The 21,278-nt window shown below is 45.6% G+C and overlaps 1 long non-coding RNA gene across 1 annotated transcript in view; it reads left to right on the forward strand.

The window, feature by feature from the left end:
* The first annotated feature begins 1,828 nt into the window (after nucleotides 1-1,828).
* The window catches only part of LOC123626006, a 76,250-nt gene continuing 56,800 nt past the window's right edge, over nucleotides 1,829-21,278 (forward strand). Inside the window, exon 1 of the long non-coding RNA XR_006730713.1 lies at nucleotides 1,829-1,894. This is a non-coding gene — a long non-coding RNA (uncharacterized LOC123626006). The remainder of the gene's footprint in view (nucleotides 1,895-21,278) is intronic.

Consider the following 21,278-nt stretch of genomic DNA (forward strand, 5'->3'; position numbering starts at 1 on the left):
GGGGCCCCAGGTGGTGAGGGTCTTCTTGCTGGTGGGGACTTTCTGCCGAGTCCCGAGGCAGCCACATGGCGAAGGGGCTGAATGTGTTAGCTTAGTTGTCCCTCTTTTTACAAAGTCACCAGTCCCACTGCCATGATAACCCATTAATCCATTAACCCATTAATCCATTAGTCCATAAATGGATTAATCCATTCATGAGGATAGAGCCCTCATGACCCAATCACCTCTTAAAGGCTCACCTCTCAATATTGCCACTCTGGGGATTAAATTTCAACATGAGATTTAGAGGGGACAATTATTTAAACTATAGCAAGCTGTGGCTGGTCAGGACTAGTCTGGTGGTGTTTGGGTCTTGCTTTTTTGTATATCAGCATTGCTTGGAGATACTTCCATATTAGTACATGCAGATGTCTTAATTTACATAGCGGATACGCAATTTTAGTGACTTCCTCATTTGCCTATTGATGGATGTTCAGACTATGTCTAATGTCCTCCTACAAGTGCTGCTGCTGCAGAAACATCCTTGTATGTCCATCTTGGGACGTTTGAACAAATGTATCTGTAGAATAAATTCCTGCGCGTGGACTTGCTAGTCATGGGGTACACACACTTTGAATGTCGGTAGATATTGCTAAAGTGCACTCCAAACAGCGGCACCAATTTACGCTTCCCCCACAATGTATGAAACTATCGGCCCCACACCCTCATCCACCCTGGGCACTGCCTACCTGCTTAATCTTTGCCAATCTGACTGCTGAAAAATTAGCTCATTTTAATTCACATGCGTTATGAGCAAATTTTTTCATGTATTTATTGGCCATTTATACTTCCTTTATGAACTTTTTTTTTTTTGGCATCCTTTGCACATTTTATGTTTTGGCTCTGTCTTATTCATGGAGATATATAAGAGCTCTTTGAATACTAGAGAAATGTGTTACAAACATTTTTCCCATTTATTGTTTATATTTGTATTGTTTTTCACCATATAGAGGACTTTCATTTTTGTGTAGTTGGATATATTAGTCTTTTCTTTATGGCTTTTGGGGTTTGTGTTTGCCTTTTCCTCTCCATGATTATTTATTTTCTTAATGACTGATTTTTTTTTCCTTCTCAGCCTTTTTATGGTTTTAATTTTTAAATTGAACTCTAATCCATTTGGAATTTATTTTGGAGTAAGGAGTGATATAGGAGTCTAGCCTAATTTTTTGGATTTGAGAGGAAACTGTTTAGACACCCTGGTTCCCAGGCTTCACCAGACTGGGTGGGGAAGTGGTGGAGGTAGGGGGCAGTGCTCAAAGGGAGGGTCAATGCCACAGCAGGCTGGCACCCCACTGGTGGAAGCTGCCAGAACGCAGAGCAGCAAGCCCTTCTGGGCTGATTCTGCTAGCAGGATGGGGGCTCCTCTGGGGTGCATGTCTAGGCTAGTCCTTCCTACAGCCAAGGCCAAGCACAGAGACCCTACGAAGGAGAGGGGCACATCTTATTTATCTCTGTCTTCCCAGTGCTTCTTGCAGACCCAGGCACTTGGTAGATGCTTGGTAATCGTTGCATTGCGTGGAATAAACCAATGCTGGCCCAACTCTGCTGCTGGCTTGATACAGGTGGTTTTGGGACCCTGAGCACGTCGTGTCCCTTCATCTTTCTGAGCCACACTTTCCCCATCATCATACCTCCCTCCAGGGGCTGTTTCAAGAAGTTTCTAGAATAAAGGGAATAATGGATGTGTTTGCACTCGGTGGACCCCAGCGGGCTCTGCAGACAGAAAGTTTAAACTACTGACTGCCTCTTTGCTTCTATTAATGTGTTTCAGATGTGTCCAGCCTTCAACATTCTAGTGGCTTTAAAGCAGAACAATCTTCTTATGAAATTCCTTCTATTCAGTAAAGTCATTCATGTAAGTTATAAAAATTACAATTTATCTCTTTGTGGGATACAGAGGTTTTAAATCTTTTTTTTGTTTTTAATGAGAAAAGATAGCTTCTAAACATTTTTTTTTTTTCTTAATGGGTTCTTGTATAAAGTAAGTCCTGCTATCTCCAAGTCCCCGATGTTAGAGAAGCTAAAGACGGGCTTGGAACCGGAAGGCTGGTGTCTAGGAGAATCAGGTGCCTGCGTGACACAGAGCAGAGAGTTTGCTGATGGTTCGTTCAGAAGAAAGCCCTGGGCACTCAGGCTTCATTTGATCTGGGGTGAGACTCAGGTCTCTTTTTGTGGCTCAGCTTCTTCCACTCTGTTAAAAAAAGAGACCTCACACCAAAGGAAAATCAATCTAGAATAGCCGCCTAGACTAGTGGTTGAGCGAGTGGATTCTAGAATCTGATCCCCTAACTTCACGTGCCAGCTTCATCATTTCCTGTGTGACTTGGGACAATCCACCTGCCTTGTTTGGGCCTCACGAGGATGATACTGTGCCCACCTCATGGGGCGGGGGAGATGATATACTTAAGAAGCTTAGAACAGAGCCAGGCACGCAGCAAGTGTTTAATAAATGTACCTATTATCTTGAAAGATTTCATTGGAATATGACAGCCTATTTATGTATTGAGGCGTCTTTGGGCAACAGTGCAATAGTAGGCGCTATGGGAAACCAGGGAAGTGAATATTAAAAGAAATTAGCAGGTGTGACTGACATACGAAAACCTGTATGTAATGGATGCAGCTTGATGAGTTTGGAGATAAGAATACACCTGTGAAACCGCCACCACGGTCGATGCTATAAACATATCCATCACCTCCAAAAGTTTGCTCTGAACCTCTTTAATATTATTATTTTGTGACGAGAATATTTAACCTAAGATTTACCCTCTTAGCAAAATTTTAAGTGCACAATCTAGTATTGTTAGCTATAGACACTGTGCTTGTACTAGATCTCTAGAATAAGGACTTACTCATCATGCATAACTGAAACTTTGCAGTCTTTGACCAATATCACCCTAATCCCTTCCCTCTCCCCAGGCCCTGCAAACCACCATTCTACTCTTTGCTTCTGTGCGTTAGACTATTTAAGATTCCCCATATAAGGGAGATCATGTAGTGTTTGCCAGTCTTTGTCTGGCTTATTTCACTTAGCATGATGTCCTGTGGGTTCACCTGTGTTGTCATACATGGCAGGATTTCCTTCTTTTATAAGACCGAGTAACATTCCATTGCATGTACACAGCATGTTTTCTTTATCCATCCATCCATCCAACTCTTAGGCTGCTACATCTTGGCCATTGTGAACAATGCTGCAGTATACATGGGAGTGCAGATATCTCTTCAAGATGCTGGTTTCAGTCCCTTTGGATGTATACCCAGAAGTGGGATAGCACCTCATACCTGTTAGGGTGGCTATTATTAAGAAAACAAAAGATAAGTATTGGTGAGGATGTGGAGAAAAGGGAACCCTTGTACACTGTTGGTGGAAATGTAATTTGGTGCGACCACTATGGAAAACATGATGGAAGTTCCTCAAAGAATGAAAAATAGAACTACCAGATGGTATCAATTGATTTTTGACAAGGCTGCAAAGACAATTCAATGGGAGAAAATATTCTTTTCAACGAAGGGTGTTGCGACAACTGAATAGACACATGTAAAGAATGAATTTGGATTCCTGCCTCTTGCCATACACAAAAATGGATCAAAGACCCAAATGTAAGAGCTAAAGCTGTAAACACGCTTAGAAGAAAACACAGGAGTAAATCTTTGTGATTACGTATCTAAGAAGTGTAATCATTGCTTAGAGACAACACCAAAAACACAAATGACAAAAGATAAGATAAATTGGACTACACAAAAATAAAAAACCTTTGTGTTGTAAATGGGAGAATGGGAGAAAATATTTGTGAATCATATTATCCGATAAGGGAGTTGTATCCAGAATATATAGAGAACGTTTACAACTCAATAATAAATAAAAAGCCAACCCAACTGAAAAATTAGCGAAAGATCCGAGCAGACATTTCTCCAAAGAAGATATGCAAATGGCCAATAAGCACATGAAAAGATGTTCAACATCATTCGCCATTAGGGATATGCAAATGAATCCAGAATGAGCCCGCGTCACACCCACTGGGATGGCTATATAATAAAAAAGACAGACCATACCAAGTGTTGTTGAGGATGTGGAGAAATTGGAACCCTTCAACATTGCTCGTGGGAATGTAAAATAGCGCGGCTACTTTGGAAAATGGTCTGACAGTTCCTTAGGAAGTTAAATGAGCAACTGGATAAACAAAATGTAGCACATCCACACTGTGCAGTGGTATCTGGCAATGAGGATAAATGAAGTGTGTGGTACTGACACGTGCTACAACGTGAGTGAACCCTGAAAACATTACGCTACGTGAAAGAAGCTGTCCCCGGAAGACCACGTATTTGCATGATTCTATTTATATGAAATATACAGTAGAAACAAAGGCCTGGAGACAGACAGGGGTTGCCAGGGGTTGGAGGAAAGGGGAACTCGAGGCTAAGTGCTGTTGTATGGGGTTTCTTTTCAGAGAGACAAAGATGCTCTAAAATTAGATTGTGGTGATGGTTGCACAACCCTGAGAATATGCCAGAAACCATTGCATAGTATGAATTGCATGGTATGTGAATGACATCTCAAAATGCCGTTCAAAGAAAAACATGACACTGTCCATGCTTTGGTGATCTTTGCCACGTACATCTTTGCCACAATATCAGTCCTGTCCTTGAATACAAAGGACAGCGATATGATTGCTGATAATTATGACCTGTTAACTGCATTAGCGATTGGTAGCCATAGGCAAAGTAACCCAGGTTCGGATATCCAGTATTGGATCACGGTATCTTTGGTATATTATTTGCTGCTGCAATATGATAGCCCGAATCCGCAGCCAGCACTATAAACAGTCGTGGTAATTTTAGGTCTATGAGGGCAGGGGAAGTTTAAGAGCACCAGTGCCTCTTCCCATAATCTGCCCTGTTCCGGCAAAGGGAAGTGCCGGCTGCTGCCCCACCAAGCCGAAGTCAAATGCGAACCCGGAGGATCTTGGCACGTGGCCCACCGGTCCATCCTGTTTGCGACCAGTTGGGGGTTTGTGTGTGTGTGTGTCGTTAAGTTTTCTTTTTGGCTGTCAGCAAAGCCTCCCCTTTTACCCTCTGTCCCCATCCCTCCCGGGTGCTGGAACCCCAGCGATGAACGGGATGGAAGTTGCCTTGCATCTTTGTCCAGTGAAGATGATGAGGGCAGCCAGTTGGCAAGGACCAGGCCCCACCTCTGGCAAGAGCCTCATCTGCTGTCTCTTACTGGTCTCCTGCCATCCTCTCTCGAACTTGACACATTTGCCGGCCACGGAGAGTGCAGGTGGTGGTGGTTTAGAATGTCCTGTGCAGCAAGGCGCCTCTCCCCATGACCCTCCCCCAGAGCATGAAGGCCAAAGTCAATCTCACCTCCTTTCCCCCTGAGCACCCCGGGGCTTCAAGTTCAGCCCTTTCCCCAAGTTCACACACGTTTTATTCCTGTACATCTCCTCTGAACTCGGAGGTCAACTCCCCTTCCGATGGCTTCACACTGGACTGTCACTTAGCAGCTTCCTGCCTGAATAGGAAAAGACCTTCTAATGAAAGTCCCCTTCACTCTGGGGGCCCTCGAGCAGTTATGACCCTGGCAAGTTCCGGGAGCTCTAAAGCGATTGACCTGCACATAATTACAAAATGACCTACCAGACAAGGAAATGTTTGTTTACTGCTAAATCTCTGCTGCCTCTGCCCGCCTCTCCCCCAGGGGAGAAGTTTGGCACCGCCAATGCTCCCACGTCCATTGTGAGCCTTTTCCTCTTGGCTTCCTTTGGCCGGTCCCCTCCCCTCGGGCCTGCAGTTAAAAACAGATGGAGTGAGTGTTCTTGTGGGATGACCGGGCAGTCGAGCCTGCAGCGAATATTTATTGAGCACGTACTACGAGCCAAGAGCTGTGTTAGATGCGGTGTTGTACAGTGGAAATAAGTCTGACGCGGTCCCTGCCTTCCTGGAGCTGGCAGTTTAGGGGGACAAATGTAAAGTAACAACTGTAGTAAGCGCTTGGATGGAAGAGTTCAGGGCACAATGAAAACATTTAACTTAGGGGGAGACCTGACCTGGGGGTGCTGGTGGGTTAAAAAAGGTCAGAAAAGGCCCAAGGGATTTTTGCCTTGGGGAGGCCCCTTTCACATTTAAAAAAAAATGTACACATTACAACTTCATTTGTATAAATCCAGGCTGGATTCATCATTATGTAGTCATTATTATAGTCAAGTTTTTCTTCTTCTGATTTTAAAAGAAATGAAACCTTTTTTCATGAGTCCCTAAAGGTCTCACTTGCTGCTGTGCCTATGAGAAAAGGCTGCTGTAGGATAAAGACTACTGAGTTGGGATCTGAAGAATGAACAGGAGATAATTCAGTGAACCAGGTGTGGGCTGGGGTCTAGGCAAAGGAAACAGCACGTGCAAAGGCCCTGCGGTTGAGGGAACTAACACTTAAAGAGCGTCAGACGTAGTTCAGGTAGCAAGATGAGACTAGAATGAAAGCAGAACCTTGCGACCTTTAGCCTAGAGCAGCGGTAAATCATTGATAAGTATCAAGGCAGGGGACTGAATGACTTTGGAGAGTCTCAATAGGAAAAGCTGGCCAGAAAACCAGGATGCCCCCAGATTTCCTTATGAAATCCAATCAACAGCCTGAGAACCAGTCTGGACTTGATCAGGCATTCATGCTACCCAGGTTAAGAAGAAGTCGAGACATGGCTGCTGGTTTGTGATTAGTAGAGAAGAGAAGACAATATTTCCCCCAAACTAATAAAATACCAACCTTGCATCTCACCGCCGACCCAGACAGGCCACTTTCCTCTGCAAGCACGTGTCCTCTCAACCTGTGCTCGCGCCTCACATCGTCGTTGGCTGCTGTTTAATTTGGGGTCCCAGAAGGCCATTTTAGGGAGCCGCACCCCCCAGAGCATGTTCCAGATGTCATTCGTACCTTCCGAATCTGTGCGGACACACCTGACTCCTTGTGCTGGATTATTTCCCTCCTGGCACAGCCCGGCTTGACCACTGCTCCTGCAGCTTTTAATAATTTGTTGTCCTGTTTAAACCTTTTCACTCCCACCCTACCCTTGTTCTTGTTTCGTTTGATTTCCTTCCTCTCTTGAGCTGGAGTCATGCCAGTTATCACGGGAGAAACAAGGGGCAACGTATCTGTCATCCAGTGGTGGCCTGTCCCGCAAACAGGCGGCACAGCTTGTGGCAAGAGGGATGGAAGGAGCTGGCTGGTCTTTTGCATCTCCTTTCCGCGTTCTGCAAGAACTCCGGGTCTGAGTGGCATTCTCATTTTTGTCCCTTCAATCCTGGGTTCTGTTTGCTCCTGACAACGTTGATTAGCCTGATTGAGGAGATGGTTGTTAGTGGATCGACTAGATATAAACTCCTCCGGGGTCCGAACCATGTCCTGTGTTTGCTGCTTCTGTGTCCCCGCAGTGCCTGGAAGAAGAGAGCATCCTAAGGTCACGTATGGGTTGAGTGGACAAACCCAGTTGCTCCACAGGGGAAATGTTTCTTACATTCCACGCTCGGTCACCCCAGAGTCTGTTCCTTGGACCTTTATAACAGTTTCTTATTTCACCTTCCCATCCATGCTATGGACTTCGCAAATGTGTGTGTCCAAACTTTCACTTCTTTTGGCTTGTCAGTTTGATGGGGCTTCTGACATTTGCAGCAGGGAGCCCCGATATTCTGATTTTCCCGGGCAGTATGAAGTTGGGGTGGCAGCTCATTCCTCATCCGTCTTCATATCTTTGGAGTCGTTCACAAGGCGTGGCGCTTAGTAGGTGTGCAACAGTGTGTGTTGAGTAGTGAGTGGGTGAGTGAATGAATGAATGAAAAGGAGCAACATCTTTATCCCCGCATGCCTCTGCCTGCTTCCAGCTCTCTCTAATCCCAGCCAGGGTGAATTCTTCTTACTCCAAGCAAAATTCTTCTAGTTCAGCATTTACCTGCATTCACTGCAAAATCCTCCCCCAAAGTGGAGTCCAGAAGCATCCCAAAGTCAAATGAATTTGAGGAATGCTGAATATTCTTTCCATATTTAGAGAGAAACCATGCACTTTGGCATTTAAAATCTCTGAGACGTCCCACATTTAGATACCGGTTTCGTCCTGTTGAATCCCACATTTGGAGAATTTATTTGACCATGGAAACTTTTGTTTCTCGTGGCATCTCCTGGAACTAGTCTCGCAGGGTCTGAGAGTTTAATACGCATGCCTTGTATTCGTATTTATAATGAATAATAACACCGTGCCTGATGCCTCAGTGGAATGATCTTAGCTGGCAGCACTTGAATGTATATTTAGGTCATCTCTAAGAATAAACGGTCGATCCATAAAAACATGCATTAGTAATGCAGATGTGCACAGAAGTGGACGTGTTAAAATGACACAGATGCACGCATCGATGCATTCTCACAGATGCCCACAATGCTGTCCACTGGTAGATCCCGTTCACGTGCTCATTCAGTCATTCAACAAACACAGACTGCTCTGGGCACTGGGGTTACAGCAATGAACAAAGCAGACCTGGTATGTGAGCAGAAAGGGGCTGATCTTCCCTGTGTGGATATAAAGAAATGAACTGATAGAACTGCGACTCCCAGCACAAACTGGGAGAAGCGCGTCAGCCTTCCTCATCCTTCTCCTTAACTTAAAGGGGACTGTTCGGATCTTTAAAGGTTCCTTCTTCCTACTCACAAATAGATCATTTTATGAAATAAAATTATTCCTGTGGAAGCAGGGGCTTGCCTTAGATAGCCTCATTTTATAGAAACAATGTGTTCTGGACCTAATTTATGTAGATTTTAAATATTTAAATATACAGTAATCCCATTACCTAATAAGTGTGCATATTATTGTCTCAGGTGTGTAAACTTCATTTCTAACTGATCTTTGAATTCACAGTGATATGGGACAGTTCGGCTTTAAAGCCCCCCTCCTCAACCGTAGGTAATTACCGGTTTTTGAATCAAAGCTGTTGTGCACAAGGAGGGCAGTGGGGCAGAGGGAAGGAAGGGACCTACCAACATCACCCGGGCCCTGGGGACCTCTTTCAACCAGCTCTTCTCCCCAAATCTGTCTTGTCTGGGAGTGGGGACATGGGGACTGACCAAGTAAATATCAAAAAAGCTCCCAGGTGATTCAATTAATAGATCCTCTTCTGGTTAGGAACCTAGAATGCACGGAGGGGAGAAATCTTCCCTTCGGTCAGGATGGTCTCTGTGCAATGCAGAGAGAGAGACATCACCCACAGGTGTCTACTTTGCAAGGAGAATTTTGCTCCTATTGGGTTTTTTAGAGCAGGGTGCACCTGTGAGCTATTCCGGGGCTTGCAGATACAGCTGCCCAGGTATTGAAGAGCAAGTGCTGGCTGCCCTGTACCTGGACAGGCTGGGGAGCATCCTGAACATCTGCCTGCAGCTGCACGCACATTTGAATAGCTTTCACGGAGGAGGGGGAGGAGGAAGGACAGACAGCTCACTCGTCTGTTGTGCGTGGAAGGCAGCAAGCGCAGATGTTTGCAGCAGAAGATGGCAGGCTCCAGCAGAGTCCCCCGCAGCCCTCCTGGCCCCCGCAAGGCAAGGGGAAGGGAGGGGGAGGCTGGCCAGGCCCTTCTGAGCTGCAGCCTCCAGCAGCAAGCTCCGCCTCTGCCAGCAAAGCAGGCACGTCTGCCCCTTCCCTCCCAAGTACGGATCCCGGCCCAGGAGAGGCATCTCAGGGAGCCCAGGCTGGCTGCAGGCTTCCTAGAGCTCCTGGACGATGCTCGCCCTGGGGCTGTGTTGCTGCATTTCTGAACATCCACCAGAGAGAGAGAAGCCAAAGTGAAGTTTTCAACACATGAACTTTGGGGAGACACGTTTGAACCATAGCACCTGATTTAAATATAAGCAAACCATTCCTGTAGAGGTGAAACAGTGGCAAGGTCGGGGTAAGTGAGGGGGTGTAGGGGTGCGAGGTGATGGGTGGAGGTGGGGGGACAGCAGGCACCCCCTTGCCCCGTGCTCATGGCAGAGCATTGCTTACCCATCACCATCTCTCTCCCAGTGAGCTCTGCTGTACCTCAGAATCCTCCTTAACCCAGCTGTTCAGGAAGTACCCTGAAGAGATAGAGCTGCCTTGTGGGATGATGGTCCTGGCTCTGACTCCGTGGCCTCTGGAGGAGCCCTTGCCCGCTAGGGGTCTCAGTTGTACCAGCTGGAAGAAAAAGCCACCACAGTATTGGGTCTCTCTTCCTCTTGGGCTGAACTTTGAAGAAACCAGTGAGAAGCCACAGGGCCCTGCAGTGGCTGGAACAGAAACCCAGAATTCACCGCTCCCGGGTTCTTTCCCAGCCTTAGTGTGGAGCCCGGGAAATGTGGGGACTTGTCTACACTGAGCTGAAAGTGAAGGGGTGGGGTGGGGGGTGCCCAACATCCTAAGTGATTGGGGAAATGGCAGCAGAGATGACGAAAGCCAACCAGCCCCGCAGAGGGCTCGCACGGGCCAGGCTGCCCTACGCACCTAACAGGCATCGATTCACGCAGCAGCCCTCACGCCACACCTGGGGCGAACCTCCGCCATCACTCCTGGTCCACATCCACACACCACTGACCTCCTAGCCAGGGTGACTCGTCCACACCGCTGCCCCTCTTCCTTCTCTGAGCGCTGCTCCCGGGCCAGGATGAGACCCCAGGCAACCTGGATTCAAAGTCCTTGCTGCTAACCACCATACTGTGCTACAAAACAAAACAAAACACATTTTTCGCCTCCCAGACTGACACCAAATAATAGATTTGATGCTATGAAGCACAGGTGAGGCCACAGTGAGGCATCTGTAGCTAATCACCCCCAGGGAGGACCGGAGGGCTGGGATGGGGGCACAGGTCCGGGACACTTTCATCTTACCTGTGTTTATTGTGTAATGCAGAAAGTAGCCATGCACTGCTTGGGTTCCTAACTCATTAAGATAGGGGGAGAGAGAGAAGCAGTAGTCAGCGAAGGAGGACCAAAGATGAAGAGAAATGGAGCGTCCTCAGACTCCAGAACTCAGACGGCTGCCTTTGGACGTGACCTCTTGGTGGCAGCAACTCCGGCGGCTGCAAGCCTTGCAGAAGTTCATTCTTTCATTCAGCTCACACATATTTTCTGAGGACCCTTCGTGTCCCAGGCTCTGTGCGGGGGCTCCTTGCTCTTTCCAAGCGAACCCGGGGGGTGTCTCCCGCCAGCACCGCTGTCCTTTTGTGAAGTCTGGGTGCCCCGTGTGGCAATAAGGTCACGGCTACAAGGGAGGAGGCGGTTCACCCCTCAGCTCCCACTTGTGAAGGGCTTTTCCCCCAGAGCAGCTGCTGCAGCAACATTTACTTTGTACGGTGGCCAAGAGAGAGACAGAGAGAGCGCGAGAGAGAGAGCTCAAGCATGAGCCTAACCCATTCCAAAATGTTTCTGACAAAATCTGGCACTCCTGGTTCTAATCAAAATACTGAACTTTGGAACAAATTAACATTCCACAGGCCTCGCAGGGAAGGAGAATTCAGCCGAGACAACTTCAGTTCACAACCACAACAAAAATAGCTTCTCCCGGGGAAGACGGGTTCTGCTCACAAGGTCACTTTTGTTGTGCTTCCCCTGCCATCTGGCTGAGCCGCACCACGGGGCTGGCTTGGGTACCAGCTTATTCCGCGGAGAGTGGCTGGGAGCCGGGTGGCGCTGCAGAAGGCTTCCAAGCCTCCTGGCAAAGGGTGGCGGCGCCAGGTTACCTTCAGACATCCCCGGCAAGCACGTGGGCAGATGGGACCCTGGCTGCACCCGGCCCGCCTCTGCGCTGCGCTCCCAGCACGCAGAAGGTGGGACACCAGCAGACAGCAACAAGCAGGTGGGCATCGGAGCACGCGACAAGCTATCTGCGTCTTGCAGAACGTTCCAGAATTCCACGGAAGGCATGCTGCAGAGAGTTGGGAGTCTGAGTTCCGGGAGGGGAACAAAGAAGCATGATTTTGTTTCTCGTTTCCGTTGTATTTTTCTTTTTTCCTTCTACTTTTACGGTTCAGCCACTTTCGGTAATTGATCTTGTGGCCTCGGGGACATTTGTCACCTACCTCGGCCTCAGTGTGCTCGTCTGTAGAATGGGAATCGCAGGTGCAGACCTCACGCAGTGGTGAGGATGATGAAAAGAGAGCAAGTGTCATTGTCTGGGGGTGCCTGGCTGAGGTTCTCAAGAGAGAACGTGCTGGAATTCTGAGCTTTGTATTCTAGGAGGGCTTCCAGGTAGACAATTTAGCAAAATCCCATGAGTCTCCTACAGCACTTTCATACTATTTCAATGATTGGCCCATAATTACTTCGTTTATCAGGTAATAAACCTGGGATTCGAACTGGGATTAGAGCTGGGATTCGAACACAGGCATTTTGGCTACAAAGACCATGCTGCTTCTACTATACCAGTGATTTTCAATCGTTTAGAATAGGACGGGAGGCCAAGTGCGGTGGCTCATGCTTGAAATCCTAGCACTTTGGGAGGCCCAGGTGGAAGGATCGCTTGTGCCCTGGAGTTTGAGACCAGCCTGGACAACACAGTGAGACCCCATCTCTACAACAATAAAAAAATTAACTGGGTGTGGTGGTACATATCTGTTGTTCCAGCTACTAGGGAGGTTGAGGCAAGAGGATCGCCTGAGCCCAGGAGTTGGAGGCTGCAGTGAGCTATGATGACTCCACTGCACTCCAGCGTGGGTGACAACAGTAAGACCCTGTCTCTAAAAAAAGAAAAAGAAAAGGATGGAAAACCATGAATATACACACAAAATATCACAAACAATTTTAAGGGGCTCATGGCCTACTAAAGCTATGCACCTCCTAGGAGTCTTGGGGCACCAGAGGTCCCAGAATATCTGCTGAGAGGTTGGGGGTAGAGACAAAACTTTTAGTAACATGAGGAGAAACCCTTAAAATGACCAAACACCTCCCTACTCTTAAATCAAGGAAAATAAGCTCATTAGAACATCTCCTCCAGGATTTTATTATTCCCAAAAAGCCAGATAGGGACACTGATTTTAAGGTGAGTGGGATCTGGTCTCTGAGGGTTTGGAGGGGGCGTGAGGGTGGGGAAGGGCCCCGGGACCTGCAGTTGGGTGAGCAGGGGAGTCCCAGGGCCCGACGGACAGTCGCAGGTGGCCCCTGATTTGGAACCAAGCTAGGACTCTGGCATAGGATTTTAAAGGTTAAGAGCTGTGGGGCCGTTTGCAAGTGTTCGCTGGTGTTAGGACAGAGCCCTCCCTGCTGCGCTGAGGCTGTGCTGGTACCTGTGGGGCCTGCCCTCCCCGAGTTGCATGGAGAAGCCTTGGCTCCCTCCGCCCCGTCTGCCCCGCCAAGCAGGGAACATCTCGGGCAGGCCACTGCTCACCTCCAGACTAGCACCCGTTCACCGCTCACTTTTCTTAGTTCCTCACCTGCAGTGGAGACGGCCCAGACCTCAGGCTAACTTTGTTTGCTTGGAGGTCCTACAGAAATCGCCTGCTTTTTCATGTTCATGCAACAAACATTTATTGAGCCTTAATTATATGCCAGGCAGTGTGCTTGGCTCTTGGCACACAGCAAAGAAAAAATGAACTAAGGGTCTTGCCCTCAAAGGGCCTTGAGTCTAGCAGGGAGCTGGACATTGAACACATAATCAGTCACTCCAAGAATGGGATGGGGGTGGATTTGGGGCAGAGATCAGTGTTCTAGGGAGAGAGCTATGGGCCATCGGGACATCTTGACACAGGAAGAGTTGCTGGTGGCTCCAGAAGTTTCTTCATCAGTTATATATTAATAGAAAATTGATCACTTTTCTTGAGGCTAAGATTAAAATAGCACTTTCCATGACTTTGAGGAAATGAGAATTGTCCAAATCCAAGAATGGGTGTGAGGGGAGCAAATGGAGATCAGGGCTGGGGGCTAAAGCCTATACCAGGCCCCCTGGGGACCCCGCCCTTGGGAAAGGACTTGGTGCCTCCAGAAGGAAGGACACTCGTGCCACAGATCATGGGCCGGGAGAGCAAGTGGCACCAGCTGAGAAGAGAGGCACTGGAGGCCAGATCTGGAGGGTGGAATTTCCAAAGTGGGGTTCATGGGTGGCCCGTATCAGGATTATTGTGAGGGCTTGTTGCAAACGCGGATGCTCAGGGCCATCTCAGACTTGCTGAGCCTGCATCTCCGGGCAGGAGCTTGGAGGCTGCTTCCTGAGCAAGCGCCCTAGGCGATTATTTTATGCAGGGGGCTTCGCAGTCCACATTAAGCCTTTCTGGATTTTATCCTGAATGCAAAGGGAGGCCAAGGAAGTGTTTGGAAGAGAGGAATGTTGCAGTCCATTTTCTAGATGTTTGGCCTCTTGGGGAGGAATTGCGTGGAATGGGATAAGGGAGAAGGTGGGCAGACCATTTGGATGGCCAGGGCAGATGTCTACACTGCCTCCCAGTGTAGACAACCATCAATCACCCTTTGCTTCCCTGGGTAGACCCGGTCCTTATTTCATTCACCAATCCCAGGGCATCTGGGCATCTCTCCCCTCATGCAGTGGTGCCTGGACCGCACAGAGACAGGTGCGAGACCCGGGCTCCAGGTTGTCCCCATCTCAGGTTTCAGATTGTCCATTGTTACTTGGATGTCTCACGTGGATCCTCAATGTCTGCTGCCCAAGGGTGTCTCCTCCCTGTCATCCCACCTGTCGGGATGGTTCAGAGAACATTAGAACTGAGTGTGGGGGTGAAGCTTTGCGTGGTTCTCAAGGCTCCTTGTGGCCCTCTGAGCCTGTGACATGAGGTTGGCTTCAGTGGCAGGGAATCGCTTAGGTTCAGGCGAACCCACCAGGGCTCCCAGTTTGAAGCTGGGCTGGGAGGAACCCAGTGTCTCAATGCTTCCCAATCAGAGGCCATGCAAAGTGGCTCTTGATTCAGGCTGGTGTTTACCCAAGCCAGCCTCCCTCTTTCAGAGGAACGACACATTTTTCAATCTCTCTGCATTCTGAAAGAGAGGCCGACGGAGAGATAACGTTGCGAATTGCAATCAGAGTCTCCTGCCGCAGAGCACACGAGATGAGAATTGATCTCGAGCCTTTTAGTGTCATCATTTACTGAGTGCTGGAATGACATACACATAAGTCAGCAGAGGAAAACTCAGACCCTGTTCTCCAGCTGCTTGTCAACAGCATGCCTGAGTAATGTGGATGGCTGAGACAGAGAGTCAGGCCACCACCCAACCTCCTTAGGCTCCAGAAATATCAAGGAGATCTTCGCTTCTGGCTTTGTTATTCTTCTAATCACCTTTATTGAGGGATAATTTACATGCAATAAACTGCACCCATTTTAGGTGTATGGTTTGATGTTTTGACAAATGTATACACCAGGCAACCATCACGTCAATCAAAATATAGACTATTTCTGTCGCCCCCCCCAAAATTCCTTTGAGCCCCTTTGAAGTCAATCTCTCCCTTCTGACCTCAGGCAACCACTGATCTGCTTCCTGTCACTCCAGTTTTGCATTTAAAAAAATTTCATATAATAGATCATACAATATGCCTTTCTGTGTCTGGCTTCTTTTACTGGTCTTTGAGATTCATCTGTATTGTTGTATGTATCAGTGGTTTGTTCCCTTTTATTTTTTATTTTATTTATTTGTTTTTTTGAGACAGGGTCTTGCTCTGTTGCACTGACTAGAGTGCAGTGGCATCATCATACCTCAGTGCAACCTCAGACTCCTGGTTTGAAGCAATCCTGTTGCCTCAGTTTCCTGAGTAGCTGGGACTACAGGCACACGCCACCATGTCCAGATAATTTTTTTATTTTTTTATAGACACGGGGTCTTGCTCTTGCTCAGGCTGGTATCGAACTCCTGACCTCAAGCGATTCTCCTGCCTCAGCCTCCCAGAGTGGTAGGATTACAGGCGTGAGCCACTGTGCCTGGCCACTTTTATCATTGAGTAGTATTCCATGATCTGTTTATCCATTCACCTGTTGATGGACATTTGGGTTGTTTCCAGGTTTGGGATATTATGAGTAAAGCTGTTATAAACATTTGTGTATAAGTCTTTGTGTGAACATATGTTTTCATTTCTCTTGGGTAAATATCTAAGAGTAGCTGGATTGTATGGTAGGTTTATGTTTTCTTTAGAAGAGACTGCCAGACCTTTTTCTAAAGTGGGTGTACCATTTTTACATTCCTACCAACAATGTACAAGAGTTCTAATTGTTCCACATCTGAGCGGATACATGTTAGTCTTTTACATTTTAGCTGTTCTAATGTTATGTGGTGGTATCTCATTGTGATTATTATTTGCGTTTTCTTAATGACTATTGTTGAACACTTTTCCAGATTCTTATTGGCCATTCATATTTCTTCTTCTAGGAGAGTCTTTTCTTATATTTTATCCATTAAAAAAAATTAGGTTGTTTGTCTTATGGTTAAGTTGTAAGGAGTTCTTTTTAGAATCTGGTTACAAGTTCTTTGTCAGATATATGTATTTTCCTTGAGCCTGTGGCTGGATTTTTCATTTTCTTAACTATGTTTTATATTAAGCTAAGTTTAAAATTATGATAAGATCTAATTTATCAGTTTTTTCCTTTATGGCCTGTGTTTTTTTATGTCTTATCTTAGAAATCGTGGCCTGCTCTAAGATTACAAGGATTTTCTCCTCTGCTTTCTTCTAGAATTTTGTAGTTTTAGCACTTACATTTAAATCTATGATCTTCTAGTTAATTTTTCTGTAAGGCATATTGTAAGGTTTAATGTTTGTTTTTTTCATATAGATATTCAGTTGTCCCATGACTATTTATTGCAAAACTTTTCTTTCCTCGCTGAATTACTTGGATACCTTTTTGAAAAATAAATTGGTCATGAATCTATGGGTATATTTCTGAACTCTCCATTCTAGTCCATTGATCTATCTTTTCAACCAAACTTCTTTTGCCTATTTTTTTTTTTTTTTTTTTGTGGGCGGGAGTCTGTCTTTTAAACCAATACTATACTGTCAGGTAAGTCCTCCAGCTTTATCTTTCTTTTTTTAAAAAAAATTGCTTTGTCTAATCTAGGTATTTGCATTTCCACATAAATTTTAGGATCAACTTGTCAATTTCTACAAAAAACACCTTGCTGGAGTTTTGGTTGGGGTCATGTTGAATCTATTGAACTATTTGGGGCAAAGCAACATTTTAGTAATTTGAATCTTCCCATCCATGGACATGGTATATAATTCCATTTATTTGAGTCTTTTAAAATTTCTTTCAGCAACATTTTGTGGTTTTTGTTCTGCAGGGTTTATATACACTTTGTTAAGTTTCTTTGATTTTCTTGGTATTTTGAGGGAATTGTATTTTTTATTTGTTTCCAGTTGTCTGTTGCCACCTCCTCCTCCTCTTTCTCCTTCTTTTTCAGTGATCTCTTCCTTCCTGGTTGTAACCTGATATTAAATACTCCTTTTCCTCTTTGACACTACTCATATCCAGGTTTCAATGATCCCAGATGATGGTTTAGTCAGGGTTTGGCACTGATGCTATCCTGAGACTTGCCTATAGTTGTAGAATTTGTGCTATCTTTGGCATGACTCTCCGCTCATCAAACCATCTCTCTTCTATTACTTTCCTCCTTTTTTACAGCCCCCACAATCACAGCTCTTCCGTGAAGCCATGAAAGGGTACGACAGGTTCTCTGATATCGTTTCCACATTGATTCTTCCCTCACTCACTGCCACACTGATTATCATTACCCAATCATTTGCTTGAAATGAAGACATTGTATATTGCTTAACTCCCCTATGCCTGTATTAGTTTCCAAGGGCTGCCGTGACACACTACCACCGACTAGGTGACTCAACACAACAGAAATGGATTCTCTCATAGCACTGGAGGCCAGAGTCTGAAATCAAGGTGTTGGCAGGGCCCTGCTCCTTCTGACACTTGTAGGGAGGATCCTTCCTTGCCCCTTCGTAGCTTCTGGTGGCTCCTGGCAATTCTTAGCATCCTGGGTTTGCAGTTGCAGCACTTCAGTTTTTGCCTCCATCTTCACGTTGCACTCTCCCTGCCTGTGCCTCTGTCCCTTCTCCTCTTCCTGTAAAGACACTAGTTATATTGGATTAAGGGCCCACCTACCCCACCATGACCTCTTCTTAGCCAATGACGTCTGCATGACCCTATTTCCAGAGACGGTCACAGTCCCAGGTACTGGGGATTAGGATTTTAACATATCTTTTCGGGGGACACAATTCAACCCACAACAATGTCTTAGCTCTTCCTTTGTCTGGAATATTCTTTCTAATTTTGTTTTCTTAAAGAATTACTAGAGGGTCTAGCTCAAAGTTCACCTTCTTGGTTATTTTTTCTCAATACCCCAGGAGAAATGAGTCACCTCTTTGTCTTTAGAGCATTTCTGCATTTCTGTTTGAGTCTATCACGTTGTGTGCCACCTGAGGGCAGAAGCCACCTTATTCATCTGAGAACAGAGCCCCGTGTCCTAGAATTCCATTTAGAGCTTCTCTACAGAGTAGCTGCTCCCTCTGTGGGCATTTCAGGTACATATTCAAAAAAAAAAAAAAAAATTCCTAGTCTGTAGATTTGTAGATTAATGAAAAAGATGAAGCTTTGGGGACTCTGGGTTATTTTTCTATTTTAGGAATTTTCTCATTACAAATTACTATGAATGAACATTTGGGGTCCTACGTAAATGTCTTCCTATGTGAAATTCTCTTTTTTGATTGACTGCAATATGTTCAAGATATAAAATAAAAATAATCTTTTAATGTAGTAAAGTACAACTGTGTTTCTCAGCCTTTCACTACTCATATTCTGGGCTGGATTCTTCTTGGTTGTGGGGGGCTGTCCTGTGCATTGCAGGATGTTGAGCATATCCCAGCCTCTATCTAATAGGTGCCAGCAGCACCCTCCTCTGCAGTTGTGACAACCAGAATGTCCCCAGACACTGCTAACTGTCCTCTGGGGGCACAAAATCACCGCAGTCAAGAACCACTTTAGAATATCATAAGGGGGTTGGAAATATTAGTGTAAAAGTTGTAGAACACATCCCAAATTCTCTTTATTTTATTTTTAATCCTTCCCTTGTCTCGTAAGGCTGCCCCATGCCGAGACCGTTGGCACCGTGAGGAGATCGCACTTGGCTTTTCCTTGCTCCTGTCTCTGTGTGTCTGGGACCTGTGGTTGGCCTCGTTGGCACAGAGGGAAAAATTAATGCCCCTGCTTAGGATAAAAACTCAAGCACTTGAGGAATGTGAAGCACCAAACCAGTGCTCTGATACACACAGCCACGTTAACTTTGCCCTGGATGCCCCAGAAGCTTCTAAAGCCCTTGCTAGTGTGAATTATTTCAAGTTGAAAGGGGGGAGGGAGGTATGTTTTATTCTTTATGATCCTTATTCTTCTCCTCATGCTTCTAGGTGTTCATAACCAGTGTGTCACACTTTGATTGCAATGGGACCATGTGCTGTTTTTGTGTGTTAACTTACTGCAGTTTCTGTCATCTTAGTGAAGAAAGGTTGGTGGGAGAAAAGTGGGTGCAGGGTTGGACAGATAAGCAGCAAAATGACTCCAGGAAGAAAAAGTCGGGCATGATGAAGAGGATTTAGGACAAACATAAACATCTGTAACAAAATTGATTTTGGACTGGACAGCCCTTTTCTCTGCATTCACACTGTATTTACAAATCTACATCAGATGTGGGAAACATGCCCACTCAGAACAGAGCACATCCTGCACCAGGGCAGACATCACTAATCAATCATCGCAACCCAGCTCTCCAGGCAAGCCACTGCCAGTCTATGAACTCTATCACCTCTGCGTGAATGATAAGCCTAGAACATACATTTTACTGCATTAACTAACTTACTTAATCCAAAAAGCTTTTTGACCTCCTGTTTTATACCCAAGCTGAAACTGCTCATTTGCTGTTTTAGTAACACCTGGTTTATTTGCAACTCAATAAGATAGCAGCTACTATTCACTCACTGTGCACCAAGCTCTCTACCTTGAATTCTCACCAATGTTAGTTTTCTGGGTAACAGACGCTCATCTGAATGAGATGCCAATCAAAGGAAGGGTTCAGTTGCTTACAAAGTGTTTGAAGATTACTGCTCTAGCCAGTAGTGTTTCTGGAGATGAGTGAGGTGTCCCACTACATCAGTTCACCAGAGTTTACTGCCGTGTTTACTGTTAGATGATTTGGGGAATGCAAAAGAAGTTATTACCCTGAAAAAACTTTTATACTCACAGTGTGGGCAAGGCAAACACATCTGACCCAGTTAAAGGGAGAAAAAAAACCCAAAACAAACCCCGCGTGTATGTGAATCTGTGGACAGAAAACGAGAGAGCATTCAAGCAAATACGGCAACATGTTAACAGTCGTTGGATGTGCGTGGAAGGTATTCAGGGATTCATTTCTTCAACCTTACTATATCTTTGAGACTTTTCACAATAAAAAGCTGGAGGGTGGAATAAAATATAGAGAATAGATATATTTTTAAAAAAAACACTTCATCCATGAACTCAGTGCCACTTGTTTTTAAATTTTTATTGAGATACAATTCACATAAAATTCACCCTATTGAGATAAAATTCAGGTGTACATTTCAGTGGTTTTTAATATATATTCACTATATTGTGCAACAATTACCACTAATTCCAGACCATTTCCATCACCCCCAAGAGGAACTCCATACCTATTAGCAATTTCTCTCAATTTCCCCGTCCCCTGGCAACCACTAATCTACTTTTTGTCTCTATAGATTTGCCTATTCTGGACATTTTATATAAATAGAATCTTATAACATGCAGCCTTTTGTCTGACTTCTTTCACTCAGTTTAATGTTTTCAAGGCTCATCCCTGTTGTAGCACATGTGAGTCCTTCATTCCTTTTCATAGCTGAATAATAGTGTATTATATGGGCATACCACATTTTATATACCCATTCATCCATGCATGGGTATTTGGGTTATTTCTCCGTTTGGGCTATTATGAATCATGCTGCAGTGAACATTCCTACTTAAGTTTTTGTGTGAACATATGTTTTCAATTCTCTCAGGTGTATACCTAGCAGTGTAATTGCTGAGTCATTTGGTACCTCCATGCTTCACATTTTGAGGTCACGCCAGACTGTTTCCCAAAGTGGCTGCACCATTTTACATTCCCACCAGCACCGCGTGAGGGTCCCCATGTCTCCATATCCTCGTCAACACTTGTTATTGTCCCTTTGCTTTTTTAAACTAGCCATCCTAAAGGGTGTGGAGTGAGCTCTCATTG

Source organism: Lemur catta, chromosome 21 (genome assembly GCF_020740605.2).
Source record: "Lemur catta isolate mLemCat1 chromosome 21, mLemCat1.pri, whole genome shotgun sequence".
NCBI lineage: Eukaryota > Metazoa > Chordata > Mammalia > Primates > Lemuridae > Lemur > Lemur catta.